Raw genomic sequence first — 24,604 nt, 5'->3', positions numbered from 1 at the left:
CAGTGCTTGCCACAATGAGCCACAAAACCTCGCTGATCTCGTCAAGGAGCATAAACCATCGTGACGCGAACTCTGGTCATCCTCGCAGTGGCTTTTGGCTAACCATCAAACAAAGATGGTGACTGCATCGCGCGCTTTCAGATGCGCTTCTGTGGCCGTCTGGAATGCTCTTCTTTCCAATATTAGGAAGGTACTGGAGCTATGCACTTTTAAATCTAAATTGAAAACGTTTTTATTCAGAACTCCTTTTTTGTTTAGTCTGTTGTCCTTACTCCGCACCTTCGATTAGCACGGTTGGCTACGTACAGTGCAAAAATAAGTTCAACATATATTCATGCGTATAAGGTGAATTTTCAGTTTCATTTCAGTTTTTAGTTTCATTTATTAGGTATAACCCTGTGAGTCATGCGGCTCTTGACTCGGGTGCAACCGCAACAAACAAAAACATGAACAAGAAACATCTTAAAGTGACTACACGCAACAGAAAAATCCAGTAAAAAACAGCAAAGTCTTCTTTCAACCCTATGTGCAAAAATCCCAGTGGGATGCAAGTCAAACAATAACAACCATGAGACAATGCAGATTAAAGTTACCAGCTAACTCTGTACTACAACAAACATGGCTAAACCAAAACGTTTTCAAAATCACCAAAATAAAGCTATAAAAACAATGTAACAGTGATCATAGGAACTGTGATTCAAATTTAACAATAAACGATATACATAACATGTACGACCAAACTTTGCAGCCATTGCTGGCTGCATGAGTCACTCCATAACAGCAGAAGTATCAGTATAAGTATCAAACATTTTCAATACACTTTTAAAGATCAGCAGACTATAATCAAAGCTCAAGATCATACTTTGCAGCGGTCATCCGGAACGATACATTTTATTTGAGGCCATTCTGAATAGCAGTGGCAGCTAGGGGTGTACAACTCCTCTAGAGCAGTTTTGAGTGAAGATCTCACAGGTAGTGAGTGATCCGAGTTGCAGTTTATTGGCGATAGCGTTCCAGACCCTGGCAGCATCAATAGAAAAGGCCCTTCCTCAAGTCTGGTGAGTGGTGAGTGACTTGGGCTGGGCTGGTAAGTGACTTGGGCTGGGCTAGTGAGTGGTGAGTGGCTAGGGCTGGGCTGGTGAGTGACTTGGGCTGGTGAGTGGCTAGGGCTGGGCTAGTGAGTGGCTAGGGCTGGGCTGGTGAGTGGCTAGGGCTGGGCTAGGGCTGGGCTGGTAAGTGGCTAGGGCTGGGCTGGTGATTGTCTAGGGCTGGTGAGTGGTGAATGGCCAGGGCTGGGCTGGGCTGGTGAGTGGTGAGTGGCTTGGGCTGGGCTAGTGAGTGGTGAGTGTCTAGGGCTGGGCTGGTGAGTGGTGAGTGACTTGGGCTGGGCTGGTGAGTGTCTTGGGCTGGGCTAGTGAGTGGTGAGTGTCTAGGGCTGGGCTAGTGAGTGGTGAGTGACTTGGGCTGGTGAGTGGCTAGGGCTGGGCTGGTGAGTGGTGAGTGGCTAGGGCTGGGCTAGTGAGTGTCTAGGGCTGGGCTAGTGAGTGGTGAGTGACTTGGGCTGGGTTGTTGAGTGGTGAGTGGCTAGGGCTGGGCTGGTGAGTGGTGAGTGGCTAGGGCTGGGCTGGTGAGTGGTGAGTGGCTAGGGTTGTGCTAGTGAGTGGTGAGTGACTTGGGCTGGGCTGGTGAGTGGCTAGGGCTGGTGATTGGTGAGTGTCTAGGGCTGGGCTAGGGCTGGGCTGGTGAGTGGCTAGGGCTGGGCTGGTGAGTGGTGAGTGGCTTGGATTGTGCTAGTGAGTGGTGAGTGACTTGGGCTGGTGAGTGGCTAAGGCTGGTGATTGGTGAGTGTCTAGGGCTGGGCTAGGGCTGGGCTGGTGAGTGGTGAGTGTCTAGGGCTGGGCTAGTGCTGGCCTGGTGAGTGGTGAGTGTCTTGGGCTGGGCTAGTGAGTGGCTAGGGCTGGGCTGGGCTGGTGAGTGGTGAGTGACTTGGGCTGGGCTGGTGAGTGGTGAGTGACTTGGGCTGGTGAGTGGTGAGTGTCTAGGGCTGGGCTACGGCTGGGCTGGTGAGTGACTTGGGCTGGGCTGGTGAGTGACTTGGGCTGGGCTGGTGAGTGGTGAGTGACTTGGGCTGGTGAGTGGTGAGTGACTTGGGCTGGGCTGATAAGTGACTTGGGCTGGGCTAGTGAGTGGTGAGTGGCTATGGCTGGGCTGGTGAGTGACTTGGGCTGGGCTGGTGAGTGGCTAGGGCTGGGCTAGTGAGTGGCTAGGGCTGGGCTGGTGAGTGGATAGGGCTGGGCTAGGGCTGGGCTGGTAAGTGGCTAGGGCTGGTGAGTGGCTAGGGCTGGGCTGGTGAGTGGTGAGTGGCTGATCCTCGCCGTTCTGGTGAAATCCGGATTCGCTCTCTTAATTAAATAATCCCAGATTCTGGCTGGGCCGGAAAGACAGGCGGGGGACACTCATCACGTGGAGAGAGACACAGAGACACAGAGAGACACAGTGAGACACACAGACACAGAGAGGCACACAGAGAGACACAGAGACACAGAGAGAGACAGAGACACACACAGAGAGAGACACACAGAGAGAGACAGAGACACAGTGAGACAGAGAGAGAGACAAAGAGACAGAGAGACACAGTGAGAGACACACAGAGACAGATATACAGACACACAGAGAGACACAGAGAGAGACAAAGAGACACACAGTGAGAAGGGCGGACACGATCCGTGCTGCTGTAGCTCAGAGCCGTCGCCATTCTTCCACTCGGGTGGCCCCGTGCTGAGCAACCGCCACACGCACAGCGCCGAGTGCCAGGCTAGGTGCACATTTGATCGGCACTCGCGAGGCGTGGCCCTGCCGGACCACACACAGATACACACACAGACGTGTGTGTATAGTCACACACACACAGAGACACACACACACACAGACAGACACACACACACGTGTGAGTATAGTCAGACACCCATACACACAGACAGACACACACACACGTGTGTGTATAGTCACACACACAGACACACACAGACGTGTGAGTATAGTCACAACACACAGACAGACACACAGACACACACACGTGTGAGTATAGTCACAACACACACACACAGACAGACACACAGACACACACACACGTGTAAGTATAGTCACAACACAGACACACACAGACAGACACACAGACACACACACACGTGTGAGTATAGTCACAACACACACACACAGACAGACAGACACACAGACACACACACGTGTAAGTATAGTCACAACACAGACACACACAGACAGACACACAGACACACACACACGTGTGAGTATAGTCACAACACACACACACAGACAGACACACAGACACACACACACGTGTGAGTATAGTCACAACACAGACACACACACACGTGTGTGTGAGTATAGTCACAGACACGTGTGTGTGTAGTCACACCCACACACAGACACACACACTCACACGTGTGTGTGTGGTCACAACACAGACACACAGACATACACACACAGACACACACACGTGTTTGTATAGTCACACACAGACACACACAGACAGACACACACAGTCACACACAGACATACAGACACACACACACGTGTTTGTATAGTCACACACAGAGACACACACAGTCACACACACACAGACACACACAGACACGTGTGTGAGTAGTCACAACACAGACACACACACAGACACGTGTGAGTGTGTGTAGTCACAAGGTGCTCGCTAACAGCACTTGCCCCTACAGTCTGTTAAGGCTACACGGGGGTCTTTGTGTGGTCTCAACATCCACACTCAGTAGAGGAAGTCGGACACGAGACTGCGCCGGGTTAACCAGCGCCGCGCTCGCTGCTGCTGCTGCTCAACAGCGAGGCGGAGGAGGGAGGCCATGAGGAGGAGGATGAGGGGATAAGAGGAGGAGGAGGAGACGAGGAGGAGGAGGTGAGGCGACGTGGGGGTTGTGTGTGGTGCTGCGTGCTCTGTGTGAACCCACTGCTGGGTGAGGCGTCACTTGGTGAACACAGACCCCTCTGCCTGGCCTGGTGAAGGTGGGAGGAGGTGGAGCCCTCAATGAATGTGCGGTGCTCACACATCGTGTACACGGACACATATACTGTAGATACAGTATATATACTGTAGATACAGTATATATACTGTAGATACAGTATATATACTGTAGATACAGTATATATACTGTAGATACAGTATATATACTGTATACACAGCACTGTGTAGACACAGTACAGTATACATACAGTACACAGTGATGTGTAGATACAGTACAGTGGATACACAGTATACAGTGATGTGTACATACATTACATTATACAGTACAATATATATATACAGTATCTACACAGTGCTGTATATCTACAGTATACACAGCGCTGTGTATATACACAGCGCTGTATATATATACAGTATCTACACAGTGCTGTGTATCTATACAGCATCTATCTACAGTACACACACAGTGCTGTGTATCTATACAGTATCTATCTACAGTATCTACACAGTGCTGTATATCTACAGTATACACAGTATATATACACAGCGCTGTGTATATCTACAGTATCTACACAGTGCTGTACACAAACACTCTGCCAGGCTCAACTCGGCTTGGGCTTGGCGAGTGTCCACTCGCACGCGGGCCTGGTGGTGGTACAGGCGGGGCGCTGCTGTTGTGGTTGTTGTTGTGGTTGTTGTTGTGGTTGTTGTGGTCAGCTGCTAGACGTCTGTACGTGTTGTTGTTGTCGCTGTTGTCGTAGTTGTTGTTGTGGCTGTTGTAGTTGTCGCTGTTGTTGTTGTGATTTTCTCACGTCGCCCACCCCGAGTCGGCTCCACGGCGCCGCCTCCGTTCGCCGCTCCCGCGGCTGCTGGAGCTGCTGGGCGGTCTCATGGCAACGACTCTCGTCTCGACGTTTCGGGCAAGCAGCCCTTGTCAGTGGCCATGGGAACGTGGAATGGCGCACTGGGTAGCTCTGCGCCTTCGCTTGAGTGTCTGTGTGAGGGGGAGAGACCGAGTTTTGTGTTTATTGTGCACATTACGCCCTCAACACTAAGCGGTGTAACGCGGCCCTGCGGATACAACAGCACGACACGCACAGTGCAGACACGTCAGTAATGTATCATAAACATACACATGTATCATACACATACAGTCGAGTGTGTAGTCTTATATGTGCAGCGTCAAGTGATGGAATCCTACTGCATTACATTATCGCTGTGGATAGTGCACAAACATGCAAACGTTTAACATAAACATCTGTGAGGTTGCGATGCAATCCGCAGATGTCTGCATTGTTCTGTATACAGGACCGTGCACAAGTGTAGCTTCCACAAAGGGCAACACAATACAGTATATATATACAGATTGTAAACTGGTGTAGCTGTGTACGATGTACATTGCGTAATCGAGTTGAAGTGCATCGCTTTGTATGAGCGCAGTCGTGGACACATTCCAGTGCATGGTGGTAACACATCACTCGCTCACTCGCCGTGTAATAGCGCAGTGCTTGTTGTGCCCTCGGTTTCGCGATCTTCCTGCCGTTCTTAACTCGCTAATGTCCAATTAAAACATCTGTCAATGCAGAGTGTTAGTAATATATCGTGTTTAGAGGCTCTACCGTGTAATATAGGCAGCACATGTGTGTATAGAGGTAGAGGACACGATATGCTCATCTCGTAAACTGTTGCGCTGTATATTGTATCAATACTATACTGTATATATACTATACACTATCGCTATACACCGATGCATGTACAATTATGTGAATTTCCGTTGTACTGTACTATGCTCCCATGTCTATGCTCCTCTCCCATTGCCCCAACCCACACTGGCCCAGCTAACTATAGACTCATCAACCCCTGTTCACACGACTTGTGTGTGAACAGGGGTTGTAAATAGGTCACTAAGATCACTGGGAACAGAATAATGAAAGCGAGAGGCCGACAAACTATGGGAACAGAGTTTTAGCAAAGGTCTCTACCACCCACTAGGTACACGACATGCAATGAGTCGGATTTTGGGAAATCTATCAACTATTGCCTATATATTACCCTGGTATGATGCGTTACATTCAAGTGAGCGTGTGTGTTTTGTTTTAACCAGGTGAGAACTCCAGAGACCAGGATGAGTCTCATTGGGATGAATGAGCCGGGGTGTTGGTCTGCTGCCCATTAGTGGGGTGGGCGATGGCCGCTGCTGTGGGATCCCGATGGACTAATGCTGCGGTGTCATTTTAAAATTGGAACCACGACGCTGACACACGACGGCCTTCTCCTGCGAGTTGCGTCACAGGATCTTTAGCGTCCACTGTGAAGCCGGCGACGTGGTGTATTACGGGGCCCGCACACCCGCATCATTAGCCAGGGCCACTACGGCGCAGTCGCCGAACAACCTGAAACATTATGGAATTGGCGGCTTTGTGTTTTGTAACCGACTTGAGTTGGCTGGCAGCTTGATTTGATGACTTCTGAGAGAAATTGCAGCCACCTTAAATGCGCTTGAGTTAGGCTGGAGTTCGGTTCTGGCTGGCTGTCCGATTTAAATGAGGTCGAACTCATGCCATGGAACTCAAGCTTGTAGTGCGGTTGTGAGAGAGATAAATATCCCGGCGGTGTCTGTTTGGGGGTGCATTTGGCTTCTCTGCTCAATGCTGCACTGGGCCTCGTGTTCCACTTGGGCTGAGCCTCGTGTTCCACTTGGGCTGGGCCCCGTGTTCTACTTGAACTGGGCCTCGTGTTCTACTTGAACTGGGCCCCGTGTTCCACTTGGGCTGGGCCCCGTGTTCTACTTGGGCTGGGCCTCGTGTTCTACTTGGGCTGGGCCCCGTGTTCTACTTGAACTGGGCCTCGTGTTCCACTTGAACTGGGCCCCGTGTTCCACTTGGGCTGGGCCCCGTGTTCTACTTGGGCTGGGCCTCGTGTTCTACTTGGGCTGGGCCTCGTGTTCCACTTGAACTGGGCCCCGTGTTCTACTTGGGCTGGGCCCCGTGTTCTACTTGAACTGGGCCTCGTGTTCTACTTGGGCTGGGCCCCGTGTTCTACTTGGGCTGGGCCCCGTGTTCTACTTGGGCTGGGCCCCGTGTTCTACTTGGGCTGGGCCCCGTGTTCCACTTGAACTGGGCCCCGTGTTCTACTTGGGCTGGGCCCCTAGTTCCACTTGGGCTGGGCCCCGTGTTCCACTTGGGCTGGGCCCCGTGTTCCACTTGGGCTGGGCCCCGTGTTCTACTTGGGCTGGGCCCCGTGTTCTTCTTGGGCTGGGCCCCGTGTTCTACTTGGGCTGGGCCTCGTGTTCTACTTGGGCTGGGCCCCGTGTTCTACTTGAACTGGGCCTCGTGTTCCACTTGAACTGGGCCCCGTGTTCCACTTGGGCTGGGCCCCGTGTTCTACTTGGGCTGGGCCTCGTGTTCTACTTGGGCTGGGCCTCGTGTTCCACTTGAACTGGGCCCCGTGTTCTACTTGGGCTGGGCCCCGTGTTCTACTTGAACTGGGCCTCGTGTTCTACTTGGGCTGGGCCCCGTGTTCTACTTGGGCTGGGCCCCGTGTTCTACTTGGGCTGGGCCCCGTGTTCTACTTGGGCTGGGCCCCGTGTTCCACTTGAACTGGGCCCCGTGTTCTACTTGGGCTGGGCCCCTAGTTCCACTTGGGCTGGGCCCCGTGTTCCACTTGGGCTGGGCCCCGTGTTCCACTTGGGCTGGGCCCCGTGTTCTACTTGGGCTGGGCCCCGTGTTCTTCTTGGGCTGGGCCCCGTGTTCTACTTGGGCTGGGCCCCGTGTTCAACTTGGGCTGGGCCTCGTGTTCTACTTGGGCTGGGCCCCGTGTTCTACTTGGGCTGAGCCCCGTGTTCTACTTGGGCTGGGCCCCGTGTTCTACTTGGGCTGGGCCCCATTATTACCATAAACAAATGTGTATTTGAGATGATATTGGTTGAGATAATAAATAGTGGGGTTATTATTAAAAGTGGTGGTTTAGCTCTGGTGAGTGGTTAAGGAAGGGTTGGAATAGTATCGATAGGGGTTGGGGTAGTGATAGGGGTTGGGGTAGTGATAGGGGTAGGCCTGGTTGTAGCTTTGGGACAGGGGGTAGCAGTAGCAGAATGGGCATGGGGAGAAGAGATGGCGGTTGTTTTCATGGAGGGCCGGAAGCTGCAGCTCATGGTGAAGATGAGTATCTGCAACAGGCGTTGAGTGTGCTACCACGGGGCCGTGTCTTGAGATGCGCTTTCTGAAAATGAAGCTGCTAGCGCCAAGCTGTATGCTCCCCACCTTTATCCGCCCGTATTGACCATCGTCGTGAAGTACAGTCAAACGATCGCCGTGACTTGCACGGCGTTGGGGAGGCCCTCATCAAGCAGTGGATTGACAAACGAGGCCGTCCGTAACCGGACCTGCGCCGCAGGTGTAGGTGGCTGGCGTGCGTCCGTCTTACGTGACGTTGAGAGCTAATTGCATGAATTTGTATTTTTTTCAGCGAACAGGTTTGAGTAGTTGTGTTTTTGCGTTTCCATATTCACACCGTACAGTCGTATCGCGCTGCAATATTAATGTCCACGCGAGCCGCGTGGGTCTATAATGTCACCCTCTCGAGTGTCATGCGAGGGGCCGGAGGAGGGGGTGGCGTTGGGTGAGACTACAGCCTGCGAGCTCCTAATCCCACGCTCGGCACAGTTTTGGTTCACACACAGGACCCTGCGTGCACGGCCTCCTGTTCATACGGTGGGGAATTCCCTGGCCTTAGTGCGCCTGATCAGGCGTTTAAGCTTATTTTGATTAACCAGCTGAGAAGGAGGACTCTATCAGCTGCTAAGGGGTCTTCGAGCTAAGCAGCTCTTCGACACAGATGAGCGAACTCGAGAGGCGGGGATAGTCCCATTCACACGAGTGACTTGGATCACCAAAACGACGAAAGCAAAACAAAGAAAATAAAGTACAGCAATGAAGCATTTATGAAGAGCAAAAGCAACTCGTATGGTCGCTTTTTCTCCTCTGATGCCCCCTTTGTCTGGAACTTCCCCCTACCACCCACGCTGTTGAATCTCTGTCCCTGCTGAAGTCCAAACTCAACACATTCCACTCCTCATCCGCCTTTGACTGACTGCCTGCCTCTCTCTCTATAACGCAAATATGTCCGTGGTTTCCATACAATGTCCTGAGATGAGATCGCACTTAGACGTTGCACGAATCCACATGTTATTGCACTGGATTGGCTCATTCAGAGAGACATAAACTCGCATAGGAGACTAAAAAAACTCTTCAACTATTTTTATTTCACCAGGTAAGGCCCCTGAGCTATTTAGCCCTTTTTCAGAAGCAACCTGGCCACAAATGATAGCTCAACGAAGTGGATTATCACGTCGACATGTATAGCAGTCAAATAATCTAAACACGTGATGTTGTTTCTAAATGTGGTGGTAAAAACCAGAGGACCCGGAGAAAAATCCACGCAACCACGGGGAGAACATGCAAATGCTAAACATACAGACGTCAGGGTTAGGATCTAACCCACGGCCTGCTGTATACCAGGTGAGGTAGTTAACATCGCTACCGTCACTCAGAGATCCTGACCCCGTTCAAGCTTGAACTCAAGACCCTCCTCTGCCCCTTTGCCTATCCCCGCGTCGTTGTACAAGATGAACAAGCTGTATAATTCTACATCGCACTGGTTATTTGAGTGCAGGGTACTGCATAACCGGTTGTTTGACTGATCCAGCGCTTTGAGGCAAGGGTTGGTGGATCAGGAGGTAGCAGTGTTGGGTTTTCCCCATGCATTTGTGGTGTCATCTCACATGATGCAAAACATTCCTTAACAAGGATTTGTCAAACATCCTGACAGAACAAAAGGGGGATATGGAATGGCAGTCCAGCGACTGGGGCGTGTGAACTCACGCTTGTGGACTTTTCGCTGTCAGCATTCGTTTGGTATTAAGGGGGATGTTGGCATGGTGTAATCGTTGGCATACGCAATCCAGGACTGGCCGATTCTATCTCCCGGGGCTGCAGTTGAAGCTATTGTGCAATTTTCTTAAATCCCCCATCCCACCGCTGTCCTCACCCAGCAGTATAGATGGGTTGATTGGCAGGACACTGTGTGGTGGGGTAAAGTGTGGGTACGCCAACATTTTCTTTCAACACGTCTGACCAGCATGGAAGAGTAGGCCAAACACCGTTTGGGGCTCTGCATAGGCGAGATGTTAACTACCTTGTCTGTTATACAGGAGGTTGTAGGTTCGATCCCAACCATGACACCTGTATATTTGGAGTTTGCGTGTTCTCCCCGTGGTCGCGTGGATTTTTCTCCAGGTCCCCCGGTTATTAACTGCACATTTAGAATCAACGTGTGTTTAGAATATTTTTCTGCTATCAATTTCCACGTGATAATGAGCTACAATGTTGAGCTAGCATTTGTGGCCAGGTGGCTTCTGAAGAAGAGCTACATAGCTCAGTGGGCCTTCCCTGGTAAAATAAAAAACATAGTTTTAGTTGAGTTTAATTTGGAGGGTATATTTGGAGCTCCGCTGAAAGAGATTCTTCCACCGGCAGTGATTCGAGCGAGGGATTGCGAGGATGCACCTTTGCATTTTTACCTCGAGTGGTTCGTCAGCTCCTCTGGGTGGCCCTACTTCCTCTGACGTTATCATACACTCCTTAAAACAAGTCACTGAAAAAACATTCTGAGTCGGGAAGCTTCTTAGAAAATGCTTTGAGGCTCATGTTAAGCTTTTGCGCAGATAAGTAGGTGACATCAACAAATGGTCACATTTTTTCAGTAGGGCACTTGGAGTATCCTCCACTGAACATTCTGCCCATGTTGCCTTTGGCCTTTTGAATGTGTCCATGGAATCCAAACAAAACACCTCTGGCTTAGGCATTAAAACACACTAGTTATTAAAGCATTTGCCCATTCATTATCAAACAGCGACCTTTCGTCCCCAGTTTTATTTCGACTGTGCCATCAGCAGCAGCATCCAAACGCGCGAGCACAAAGAAGCGTCCGTTCGGAACTGTCGAAGCGCCGCGCAGTGCCCCGTGGTAGCCAGTGGCCTGCAGAAGGAGATATTACGCAACTACACGGAGATCTTTTCAAGTTGCTTCTTATCCACATTCGGGACGCTGCACTTCCCTAGATGCCCATCTACAGAGGTGGTCGTTGCATCACAGCGAAGCAAAAGAGTTCATTCCTCAGCCAGAATTTTACACTGAATTAAGGGGCAAATCGTATTTAACGCGATGGTTTTCTTTCATGCAGTTACTGGTGCTTGGACCAATGATCTCATCGCACTTGAGAATCTTGGTATCATCACGGCCGGCCAAAACCCGAATGTGAACCCAGGGTCGGGGCGGTGACGTGGCCTAGTAAAGGCGCCTTCGTCGCTCGTCACAGAGATTTCTGGTTCGAATCCAGTGGCCATACTGATGGATACTGCGGCGTGTCACCATCGCAAAAACTACGACGCGCCGTCCGCATCACTCGGTCATGAGACTCTCCTGGGTGAACCAGCAGAGCAATAATAATAATAATGATTGTGGGGGTTGCAGCCGTGCCAGCTTGGCACTTTGACCCCTGGGGCACCCGGGCACTTGGCCATTGTCATTCTCGCATTAGAAATCAGAACCCATGCGGGCAAACTCTGGGACACGCAGCGTGCCGCGCGTGGTAACGTGATAGCGATGGCGTGCCCGCCCCCTGCGTGTCACTATGCCACTTGGACCGCAGTCGTGGACCCATTTTGCAATCTCTTTTGAAAAGCAGCTTTCTTGAAATGGCGTTTTATAATAATTTTGTTTATATACACGTGCCACTGTCAGGAATGTCTTTTTAAAGTTCCCACACATAAAGAGAAACCAAACTTCTTGTCGTTAACTATGAAACGACAACAAGGCTACGAGTTTGTGCGAGGATCATGTTTGAAAAAAATATTTTAGGAGGAAGTCAAAGAGAATAGCCTTTAGTAATAGAAAGAAGGAAAAGTACAGAGGTCAGCGATGCTGCTGCTGCTGCTAATGCTGCTGTTAGAGGAACCGAATGTAAATGGGCACCGCGCGTGTCACGGGAACAACTGACGAGAGATGAAACACACTCTGTTAGAGCAGAGGCCGGGAGAAGGGAAGAGAAGTGGGCAGCAGTAGAGTTGGGACGCCAGAATTGCACAGGAGGAGCCTCTGGGGAGGAGAGGAGGTGGAGGAGAATGGGGGGAGGCCCTGACCAGCAGTGTGGAGTTAGCGGCTTGTAACAACAGACTCGCGTAGAGACCCTCATACTCGCTCAGAGATCCACAGACTCACTCAGAGACCCACAGACTCACACAGAGATCCAAAGACTCACACAGAGACCCACAGACTCACTCAGAGACCCACAGACTCACTCAGAGACCCACAGACTCACTCAGACACCCATAGACTCACTCAGAGACCCGCAGACTCAGACACCAATAGACTCACTCAGAGACCCACATACTCACTCAGAGACCCACAGACTCACGTAGAGACCCATAGACTCACTCAGAGACCCACAGACTCACTCAGAGACCCACAGACTTGCGTAGAGACCCACAGACTTGCGTAGAGACCCACAGACTCACTCATAGACCCACAGACTCACTCAGAGACCCACAGACTCGCTCAGAGACCCACAGACTCACGTAGAGACCCACAGACACACACAGAAACCCATAGACTCACTCAGAGACCCACAGACTCACGTAGAGACCCACAGACTCACACAGAGACCCACAGACTCACACAGAGACCCACAGATTCAGAGACCCACAGACTCGCTCATAGACTCACAGACTCACACATAGACCCATAGACTCACACAGAGACCCGCAGACACACACAGAGACCCACAGACTCGCTCAGAGACCCATATACTCACGTAGAGACCCATAGACTCACACAGAGACCCACCCTGTCACACAGAGACCCACATACTCATACAGAGACCCACAGACTCATACAGAGACCCACAGACTCACACAGAGACCCACCCTGTCACACAGACCCACAGACACACACAGAGACCCACCGACTCACGTAGAGACCCATAGACTCACGTAGAGACCCACCGACTCACGTAGAGACCCATAGACTCGCGTAGAGACCCACAGATTCGCTCAGAGACCCACAGACTCACTCAGAGACCCACAGACTCAGACACCTATAGACTCACTCAGAGACCCACAGACTCACTCAGAGACCCACAGACTCGCTCAGAGACCCATAGACTCGCTCAGAGACCCACAGACTCACTCAGAGACCCACAGACTCACTCAAAGACCCACAGACTCACTCAGACACCAATAGACTCACTCAGAGACCCGCAGACTTACTCAGAGACCCACAGACTCACTCAGAGAACCACAGACTCAACTCAGACACCTACAGACTCACTCAGAGACCCACAGACTCACTCAGAGACCCACAGACTCACTCAGAGACCCACAGACTCACTCAGACACCCATAGACTCACTCAGAGACCCGCAGACTCAATCAGAGACCCACAGACTCGCATAGAGTCCTATAGACTGACATAGAGACCTGGCGACTCACTCAGGATAGGAGGGAATCAAAGAGATAATGGGAGAAGTTCAGCATTCACACAGCGGACAGTTAGCGGCTGGCAACGACGACAACAACAACAAACGTGTGACGATGTCTCCCGTGCAGCCGTGAGCACCGCCGATGCTGTTTCCCTCGTTTTTTCCCCTGTCTGTTGCTTTGTGTGATAAATGTTTTATATTTATTAATAGCCGTTAGACACTTTGTGATACGATCTTGCGGGCGACACGCCGAGATGATATTGGCAGCTCATTTGCTTCACATTTATAGCAGCAGACTTTGCCATTAAATACCCCTTTGACATACACTTATATATAAATTCGCCCGGAGAAGTAGTCTTTACTGCCAGAGACTTAAACCCCATTGTATTTTTAGAGCAGGCTTTCAGATTATTAAGTATTTTAGCACGTGTTCGTTCGATAACAGTGATAATGTTCGCTTAATACGGTTATGACCAATCGCCCAGGATGTGCCTGATGTTGGCGTCGTCCCGTAACCCACCACGCGGCGTCCGCCCTGCCCTCGCGTACAGAGGGAGAGGTGACGACCTGGAGGCACGAGACGCAGGAGCCACAGATGAGCGGGAAGGCGGCCACGCGATGAGCCGGCCCTTGCCAAAGCTCTGCCATCCTCTATATATTTGGTTGTTATCGGCCAATTAATGAGTGTTTGGTTTTGGGAGAAAACCGGAGCTTTTGGCCGGCCATCCAACAAAGATGGTCGCTGCATCGAGCGCTTTCTGACGGGCCTCTGAAACGCTCTCCCTTCCGATATTAGGAAGCCACTGGATCGATGCACTTTTAAATAATCCCGATTGAAAACGCATTTATCTTTGTGTTTAGCTTGTTGTCCTTCCCTGCAACCTCTGAGCACGATTGACTAAGTGTGAAAGAAGTTCAGCATACGTACATGGGTGTGCGAGGGTGAAACACTCTATCGCTGTACAAGTCCACATTTTGGCTGTACCACAGTCTGCTGGCGAGCCAGGGACAAGCCGCTGCTCGACGCCTCCGCAGCGTGCAGCGTAGCCACCCGGATGTCCGGTTTCCGATCTCATCGAGAGTCAGAAGTTCTGGGAAACCAAGCCATGGTTGATTGTGGATAGTGCTTGTATGGGCGAACCTCGTGCTCAACATGTTTTGTAGGCTGTGACGGGGCTGTGTCGTGGGCAGTGCAGCAGTTTAACGCTCCCACATCTGTGCTCCACACCTTCATGAACCCTCGTTGGCCACCAAGACCAGACCGAGGGTCAAACAACCCCCAATGTCCCACACGGTGTGATGGGGAGGCCCTCATCCAGCGGTTGTAGATTACATGAGAGGTGCGACTGATTGGTGAGGTGTGTAGGCCTGGCAGTACACAGAGGAGCGAAGAAACTCTCCTGGCGTGGAAATGAATGACACGAATGACTCGTGTACAGTATCGCGCGCTATCCTGTTCATGGTTGGGGCCGTGACGTAGGCCAGCAGTAAGCGCGGTCGCCGCTTTTTGCACGGGTTCACGGTTCGACCCCAGTGGCCGCCCTGGTTAATACTGCGGGTGGATTAAACTGCTTCACGCTGGATGTTAACGATCCCGCATCGTCATTCACAAGAGTACATGTGTGTATTGAACTTCTTTCTAACCGTACCTAGCCAACCGTGCTAATCTGTGGGTTGCTGTGGGTCTCTGTGGGTCTGGGTGTCTGTGGGTCTCTGTGTACGTATGTGTTTTGAAGTTCTTTCGCTCCGCACGTAACCAACCGTGCCAAGCGGAGATGCGGGGGAAGGACAACAAACTGAGCACAAAAAGTAGTTGGCGTGCCGGCGTCATGGTGCAGAATTGTCGAGTTTGCAGAATGATACCGCCAATGACTCCGCTGTGATCACAGCAACCATCGCCAGGCAGCTGTGCAGACCCGACAGGACCCTCGTGAAAAGGAGTCCTGAGACTCTAATAGGTAAACAAGCATGAGAATGATGATAGTCATCATCATCATCATCGTTTGGAGTGTCTATGCCAGGCGAGCGTAGCCACTGTTGCGTTGCCTGCAGCGGTCTTCTGTCCACGTGGCATTTGAAAGGCAACGGACCGAGGTTATAATTGTGGGCGTTGTGTTTGACAGCCGTTCATTGCTGAACAGGGTCTCCAGATTGATTCCATTTGTACCTCATGCTTGCATGGGCAGTCGCATAGAGACCCATAGACTACAGCAGACTCATATAGATCCATAAACTAACATAGACACCCATAGACTATCGTAGACTCGTGCAGACTCGTGCAGAAACATATAGACTCACACACAGACCCACAGACTCACATAGAGACCCATAGACTCACACACAGACCCATAGACTCACATAGAAACCTATAGACTAACATCGAGACCCATAGACTCACATAGAGACCCATAGACTCACACACAGACTCATAGACTCACATAGAGACCCATAGACTAACATCGAGACCCATAGACTCACATAGAGACCCATAGACTCACATAGAGACCCATAAACTAGCGTAGACTAATGCAGACTAATAGAGACGACAGACTTGCAGAGCCCCATAGACTCGCATAGAGCCCAATAGACTCACAGAGACCTATAAACTCACACAGAGACCCATAGATTCACAGAGACCTATAAACTCACACAGAGGACCATAGACTCACACAGAAACCCATAGATTCACAGAGACTTATAAACTCACACAGAGGCCCATAGACTCACACAGAAACCTATAGACTCACATAGAGACCCATCGACTCGCACATAGACCCATATATTCACATAAAACCCCGTGATATCCAATGCGGTGTGAGTGACATTGCAGTTAAAAAAATGTAAAATCGACTGCGTCTTTTGTGGTCGATTACCCGAGCCCATGCAACAACGGTGTCCCTTCACCCCCACCCCCTGCCCGAAGCAGGCAGGAGACCCCCGACAGCCCAGAAGTTACGATGCAGAAATGGTCACCAAGTCTCGCTCATCGCCTCCCGTGCAGTGGCACGTGCGGCGACTATTTCTGTGCTCGTCGATGAGCCCATGAATCAAAGGGATTACACCGCGTCTCCCCCTGCCCTCGCTAGGTTGGTTATACTTCCCCTCCGCCGTCATCACCCACCCCCCCCCGTTTACATTTTCATCTCTCCCCCTCTCCCGCCTTGATGGTCTCACTCAGTTGGGGCAGCGGGGCCCCCCCTTCCCGCCCCCCTTCCTACCCCCCTTCCTACCCCCCTTCCTACCCCCCACCTCCTGTGTGCAGCTCCGTTGCGTCGGCATGGCTCTCAGCGACTGTTCACCCGTGGACTTAAGCGTTGATAATGAATCACTTAATTAATCAAATAGCCAAGCACGAGACCTTCATCTGAGAGTGTTTCCCGATGGCCGTGTCCAGGGTTCGAACTCGCTAACCCTTAAGAGCGCCGAGTGCTGCTACTCTATGAGCCGGCCGGTAATCGCGGCCCCGTCTGTGTGCGCGTCTAGCTGCCCCGAGTCCTACCGCACGACACCGCTAAATGTGCAGCAGTAGTTGCAGTAGTAGCAGCGGCAGTAGTGGCAGCAGCAGTAGTAGTAGCAGTGGCAGCAGTAGTAGCAGCGGCAGCAGCAGTAGAAGTAGCAGTGGCAGCAGTCGTAGCAGTGGCAGGAGCAGCGGCAGTAGTAGCAGCAGTAGTAGTAGCAGTGGCAGCAGCAGCAGCAGTAGTAGTAGCAGTGGCAGCGGCAGCAATAGCAGCAGTAGCGGCAGCAGTAGTCGTAGCGGTAGCAGCAGTAGTAGCAGCAGCAGTAGCGGTAGCAGCAGTAGTAGCAGTGGCAGCAGCAGCGGCAGCAGCAGCAGTAGTCGTATCAGCGATGGCGGCAGCAGTGGCGGCGGCAGCAGCAACAACATCAGTAGTCGCAGCAGGAGCGTGCGGTGTACAGATGGACACGGATGGCCTTTTCTTTTAGTTTCCGGATTGCTCCATGCCACCTTTTGGTCTGCCTTGACAGGAGGACCTCTACACGGTGGAGCCTCGCTCCCTTTCTGCCGCTCATCCCCCCCACCCCTTTCACATCTCTGAACGAGTGGTGTAAATTCCATATTCCTATGGCAGAGATGAGACGACCCATAGGACAACCACTGTTGACATCCCCACAAAGCGGTAAATATTGTATCGACCCTGGAGGGATGACGGACCGAGTAAACCCCCAAGCAGGGTTTTGAACTCGTGACCTTGCGCTTGCGAGCCGCTCACTCGACCGCTGGACTTGCCGTCTCTAAACTATAAACAATGTTTTATTCTGCCAGGTAAGGCCCACTGAACTTTGTATCTCTTTTTCAGAACCGACCTGGCAATCACAATGATAGAAGAAGTGACTATCATCACGTGGTAATTTATAGCAGCCAAATACTCTTAAACACGGAGAGAAATCCACGTCGTCGTCGTCGTCGTCGTCGTCGTACTTCCATACCTCTTCGCTCCTCCTCCCTACCCTTGTCAGCCCGCGCCGACCGGCGTGGTGGTGAAATCTAGATTTAAAATTTTGTTTTACCCACTTCAGCAATTGTTTCTTGCTGTGGTTGTCCCACCTGATGACGGGCACTTGTGTTGCACCCGAAACGTCGTGATTTTATTAATTTAGTTTTATACCTACCTGACTTTACCGATGGTGGCGAAGTTCGGTCAAACGACCCTTGCGACCCCCCCTCCACCAGCGGATTGACTCGAGGCGTCGTGTGCATTACGCCATCGCGCCAGATGCCACCGTACGGTGCAACTCGGTGCGCGCAGGGGCGCGTTGTGCCGGCACGTTGTGCGTCCTCACGTGCTGCATGAGATCCGCTTACTGCGTACGCCATTCCGTGTGCTAAAGTTCAAACGGCCCTCACGACCCACGCGGCCCTCACGACCCACGTGGCCCTCACGACCCACGTGGCCCTCACGACCCACGTGGCCCTCACGACCCTCGTGGCCCTCACGGCCCACGTGGCCCTCACGACCCTCGTGGCCCTCACGACCCTCGTGGCCCTCATGACCCACGTGGCCTTCACGGCCCATGCGGCCTTCACGACCCTTGTGGCCCTCACGACCCACGTGGCCCTCACGACCCACGTGGCCCTCACGACCCACGTGGCCCTCACGACCCTCGTGGCGTGGAGAGGCCCTCGGGCAGCAGCGGTGGGCGGCTGTCAGAAGGGCAGCAGCAGCGCCAGAGTGATGCAGCGCGTGGTGAGCAGCGTGGTGCGGAGCGTGGTGAGGAGTGGAGCGTGGTGAGCATTGTGCGGAGCGTGGTGCGGAGCGTGGTGAGGAATGTGGTGAGCAGCGTGGTGAGGAGCGTGGTGAGGAGCGTGGAGCGTGGTGAGGAGCGTGGTGAGGAGCGTGGTGAGTAGCGTGGTGAGTGTGGAGCGTGGTGAGGAGCGTGGAGCGTGGTGAGGAGTGTGGTGTGGAGCGTGGTGAGCAGCGTGGTGAGAAGCGTGGTGCGGAGCGTGGTGAGGAGCGTGGTGAGGAGTGATGAACGTGGTGAGGAGCGTGGTGAGGAGTGGTGAGGAGTGGTGAGCAGCGTGGTGAGGAGTGGTGAGCGTGGTGAGGAGCGTGGTGAGGAGTGGTGCGGAGCGTGGTGGTGGTGTGTCTCTCGCCCGTTGCCGTGGGCGACCCGAGCGACTCATCGGCAATGCGCAGAGGCCGAGCACGCCACGGACAGGGAGCGCGCGGCGATCGTCGGGTCGCACGTCGGGTCGAGCGTCGTGGCATCTGCTTGTTCCGCTCTCGCTCGGCGCTTTGAGGTTTCGGAAGACGAGAAAATCGATTGTTTGTTTCCGATTGATCCGAATGTTTATGACATCACAGTATGTGATGTCGCCCTCCCACCCCCTCCCCCCCTTGTCAGGTCAACGATAATAGAGAGAATGAAAATAGCTGCAAAGTGTCCTACATAAGAGGGTTTTCTATTCAGTGCGTATGCTCTGCCACGTGGTTCAGCAAATCAGACATTCGTGAAAAATATGGAACAAAAAATTGAAAAGTTGCGGAAAGAAGCGCTTGGGGAGATGCACCTTGGGAATGACACGAAGAGACGGGAGGGGGGACGCGTGGATGGGAGAACATTGGCGCACGCACGTGATGGCGATCGCCACGTGACGACTGACGGAAGAGCGGAGGGAGGCCGCTGTGTTCTGCGAGTGGTTGTTGTTCCAGAGAGTGGAGCAAGCGCCAATTCTGAAGCAACGCAATGTAGGGGACCAATGGTCACGGCGATGAGCTATCTGCTATGTTTGTGATCATTTACCTAGGTCACAAAAGCCCCATGGCCAAATTTGTTGGTGGATGTCAAAGTTTGATAATTCAGGTCGGTGATGCAAGGCAGTTTTATTAATCATCTTGGTTTCATCGAATTTTTTTTTTACTTTGTCCTTGTGAAGACAGGCTGCATTACTGACTTGTACTTTATGTGGAATTGGCCAAGCATTCTGAGCAGGATGCTCCTTATAAGAAGGCTCGAGACTCCGTTGAGGCTCTCTTTGGCACTGCTGTTTAGCGAGGTGATGATGGCGGTGCATGCCTAAAATCTGGCACTGTGGAGATCGGGGGGGGAGGGGGGGCAGCGGTTGCTGGATCACACAAACAGTTGCGGAACTCTCTTCCTCCCGTGGGCGTCGAGGAAGAGACCACGTACCCTGGCTTGCCAGGAGAAGGCGGCACAGAAAATGAGGACCAATATCATCCGCCGCATCCCTGCGGGGATAGAGTGTTGCCATCTCGCATGTGTGGGTTTTCTCCGAGTTCTTAGCTTTCCTCCCACATAAACACTCGTTGATCGTCCAGTAATACCACCATGCTATTTAGAGGACCGCAGAGCTTGGGGCAGGGGGGGATGGGCGCCAGCTCACCACACGGCTCCTGCCGCTGCCCTCCAGCTTGCGCGTGATTCCCCTCTGCTGGCGCCGCTGGGTGGTTCTGAGCCTCGACGAGAGCCAGGGAACCCGGTGAGGAGGCGGCGTTGGTGGTGACGGCGTGACGACGAGGTAGTGGAGGTGATCGTCACCGTCGTCACCGTGCACAACGAGTTCTGTTGCCTTTGCGGTGGGCTATGCCAGACCCCGCGTTACCGAGCAAAGACGCCCTGGGGGAACAACGAATTTGTTGTGAACAAAATACTCCTGGGAAAGGTCCACTGCAAGAAGGCTCGGAGTCTGCTGTAGACTTAACATTCTGTGTTATTGTGCTGTTGTGTTCCGTGGTATATGTTATTGTTTTAGTATCTTTATTATGCCTCTTGGTTGAGGGGGCAGTGCAGCAAAGTCCTTTGTTGAACCATCCCACGACGATGCTGCCTCTTGTCTTCACCAGACCAGCACGTGGAAGTAAGGTCAAAATAACCACAGCAACCTGCAGGGCATGGGGAGGCCATCATCCAACAGTTGATTGGCAAAGGTGTGTAAACACATGTACATTTACCTAAGATAAGCTATCAGTTGGTTTGGTCTGTCTAACCAGATAGCTACATACCATGTGTCTTTAAATAAACAGCATGTTGGTTTGCATGCTTTGCCATAAGTACGTGTGGTTAATGGAGACGTCATGTCTTGCAAAAGGTGTCTCTTTGGTGTTTGAACATCATAGCACCTCCTGTTTTATTGCCAGAAATGCAAAACATTATTATTTTAAAATCAACAGTTGGTCTTGTTTGCTGGTTGCCTGTGCGTCTGTCGATTGTGTGGGCTAGGCCTATACACATTCAGTCCACCAGCATTTGGATGGAATGTCTTGATCCTGGTGGCAATTCGATTCAAGAATCTATTCTGTTCAAGTCGTTAGTTTGTCAGTCCGCTTGCCATGGTGAGGGACGCAGCGGCAGCCGCGTGTTGAGTAGGGCGGTCCAGACCTCCCTTTCTCTGGCGACATACTCCAGCACTACATTACTATACACTACTACACTGCTGTACACTATACACTACTATGCTATACACTACTATACATTACTACACTACTATACACTATTTACTACTACGCTATACACTATACTATACACTACAATACACTACTATACACTACTATACACTACTGCACTGCTATACACTATACACTACTATACACTATTTACTACTACGCTATACACTATACTATACACTACAATACACTACTATACACTACTATACACTACTGCACTGCTATACACTATACACTACTACGCTATACACTACGCTATACACTGCACTATACATTACTATACACTACTACACTGCTATACACTATACACTACTACGCTATACACTACGCTATACACTACTATACACTACTAAACTACTATACATTATTCACTACTACGCTATACACTACACTATACATTACTATACACTACGCTATATACTACACTTTACACTACTATACACTACTACACTGCTATACACTATACACTACTACGCTATACACTATGCTATACACTACACTATACACTACTATACACTATTCACTACTACGCTATACACTACACTATACACTACTATACACTACACTATACACTACACTATACACTACTATACACTACACTATACACTACTACGCTATACACTACATGATACACCACTATACACTCCTACACCACTATACACTACGATACACTATACACTACTATACACAACTACACTACTACGCTATACACTACTATACACTACTATACACTATAGACTACACTATACACTACTATACACTCCTACACTACGATACACTATACAACACTATACGCTACTATACACTACTACACTGCACATTATATTACTAAGCACTACACTACTGTACAATACTATAAACAGGCTCTAGCTCTTCCTGGGGAATTCCCAGGCGTTCCCAGGCCAGCCGAGTGACATAGTCCCGCCAGCGTGTCCTGGGCCGGCCCCGGGGTCTTCACCTGAAGCTGTTTAATGCTTTACAAAAAGGGTTGAACGCGTTTATGCGTTAGCTCTGTCCATCTGTATCGCGGTGTCACGATAACGCTCAAAAAGATGATCCAATACAACCAAAGGCTGAGTATAAAGTCGTGTTGCTATTTGGAAACTTATTTGATAAAAAAAAACCGGGCCAAATTAATCTGTAGCTGTCAAAAAAGTTGGTGTAAAAATCCGAAGCGTTCAATGGCTGAGCCGTTTCGGCCAAGGCAATGACTTCCCACGCCGTGTGTGCGCCTCTCGTCCCAACGACGTGACAACATCGAGCGACGTCGCACGTCGAGTGCTGCGTGACGGCATGGCGTCATCTCGGAAGGAATCCTTATTGTCCCTGATTACTTCCGCACACTGAACATTTGTTAGAGAATCCATGTGAACGGGCGATTGTTCTTGTGGATATCGTGGCGTGTCATGGCCTTCGGTGAGTCATGTGGCCACCTGTAGTTTGAGCTGGTGGTTAGAAAAGGTGGCCCCAGTGAACCAGAGGTCAGAGCACGGAGCCGGCACGGCTGAATAACCTGGGTTTGAATCCAGGTTTAGCCGCCTGTGGTTGAACCCGGGAATTCAAGTGTCACGAGTTTAGAGTCTCAGCTGGGTCACCAATGCCTGCACAACCAAGAAGTGCCCCCCTCCCGTTGAGTTGGGGTCATTTCTCCATCGATGCCACCGTCCACGGGGAGTCTCCTCTATTCCCTACTTTCGGACAAATTCCCGGAAACGCGTGCGGCGGGAGGAGGCTCTTGGAGGCGGGTGCCGATTGCCCGCCCATGCTGCCTCCGCCACCCGTCCGTCTCCCCACACTCCCTCTCTCCGCACTCCCTCTCTCGGTTGTCTGCGGCATGAGCGAGTGCGAGCGGGTGCGCGCTAAAGCCTCCGGAGCCGGTCGTAGTTTTTAAATCGGACAGAGCACAGGACTGCCGTGCCACTGCAGGTATCTCCCTCTCTCAGCTTTCCTGTTCCCACACTCTTTTCACTGTAAGAATTCTTATTTTTGTCTTCACATCATCTTTTGCTATTCTATTGCGCGTGACAGCCAGTGTGTCTCGGGGCTAAATGTCTTACCTGGTAAAATAAAAATAGTTTTGTTTATAGTTTAAATGTCAGTGCCAAAGTCTGCTCGCCACGACAGGAGGGCTTCAGGAGAGAGAGAGAGATTGCCTAGTTTTGCTGTTCCTCTGTTGAAGGAGTGCCGACTGACTGGTTTACTGGGTGGTCCACGGTTTGGGTTGCATGGCCAACAGTCGCTCTGCCCTATCTTGTGTCCATTAACCTTCCATTCGTGAAGGAGGTGCGCCCACGAGCCTGGTGATGTTGTTCTGATGCGGTTGATGTTGGGTGGGAGACCGGGAATGTGTTCTGGCGGTAGCTCCGCCCGTTGAGTTTTTTCACATCGCCTTGAAAGCAACTGATGTGGCTATCTAGGCGAAATGGACCTCGTTCATCCGAATCAACATCGCTTGGCTAAATTCTAGCTGTGAGAAAAAAACTAATCTTATTGCCAAACGAATTATTGGTAGCGTTGTGCCTGCCCCCTTGTGTGCAGATTCAAAAGGCCGCTTTCAAATAAATTTTGGTCCAACGTGAGCTCCGAGAGATGTCCTTCTGCAGGCCGGTTCTTGACACAGCGGGTGATATCGCGCTGCTCGGCAAGAGTTCCCCGTCCCTTGGCACAGTGCCGGGAGCACAACATCACTATCACAAACATCATCATCATCACCAGCATCAACATCATTATCATCATCATTATCATCGCTAGCATCAGCATCATTAACATCATCATCAACATCTTGATCATCATCATCATAAACAACATCATCATCACCAGCATCATAATCAACATCATCACCAGCATCAACATTACCAATATCACCAGCAGCAGCAGTAGCCGTGATCTATCCACTGTTGAGTGAAGCGCGTTAAAAGAGAGGCAGCGTGGTGTCTGTAAAAGGCAGTACAGCAAGTGGGCTCCTGCCAGGCTGCGTGCTACCCCCTCGGTAGGCATGGGAGTTCTCCGCTTGCCCCACACTGCTCCCCACCCCCTCCAGTGGGGCCCTGCCGTGGCGTGGAGACCTCTGTGAGGCCCTCCCACCTCGGAGAGAGTGAAGCGTCGCACCTCACCCATCTCCCTGTGCCCCGTGGGGAAGG

General features: G+C 51.5%; 1 protein-coding gene and 1 long non-coding RNA gene across 7 annotated transcripts in view; one reads left to right on the top strand and one right to left on the bottom strand.

Annotated features, from left to right (window-relative positions):
- Positions 1–362: 362 nt before the first annotated feature.
- LOC144736277 (uncharacterized) lies at positions 363–5,326 on the bottom strand. Its single transcript, XR_013588748.1, has 2 exons — positions 4,741–5,326; positions 363–2,853 (listed from the first exon to the last, which is right to left on the bottom strand). It is a non-coding gene; the product is annotated as an uncharacterized LOC144736277 (long non-coding RNA).
- The window catches only part of LOC144736275 (phospholipid-transporting ATPase IA-like), a 188,574-nt gene continuing 166,615 nt past the window's right edge, over positions 2,646–24,604 (top strand). For 4 of the 6 annotated variants that reach the window (XR_013588747.1, XM_078618908.1, XM_078618904.1 and 1 more), the window contains exons 1-2: positions 2,646–3,940; positions 20,865–20,948. The gene's annotated coding sequence lies outside the window, so the exon portion shown is untranslated. Of the gene's footprint in view, positions 3,941–20,864; positions 20,949–21,730; positions 23,391–24,604 lie in introns of those variants that run through there. The other 2 variants (XM_078618906.1, XM_078618905.1) reach the window with 2 other exon arrangements.

The sequence above is a fragment of the Lampetra planeri genome, chromosome 60 (assembly GCF_965212315.1).
Source record: "Lampetra planeri chromosome 60, kcLamPlan1.2.h2, whole genome shotgun sequence".
NCBI classification, from domain to species: Eukaryota; Metazoa; Chordata; class Hyperoartia; order Petromyzontiformes; family Petromyzontidae; genus Lampetra; species Lampetra planeri.
Note: the sequence above shows the minus strand (reverse complement) of the source record. Positions and strands in the feature narration are given on the sequence as shown.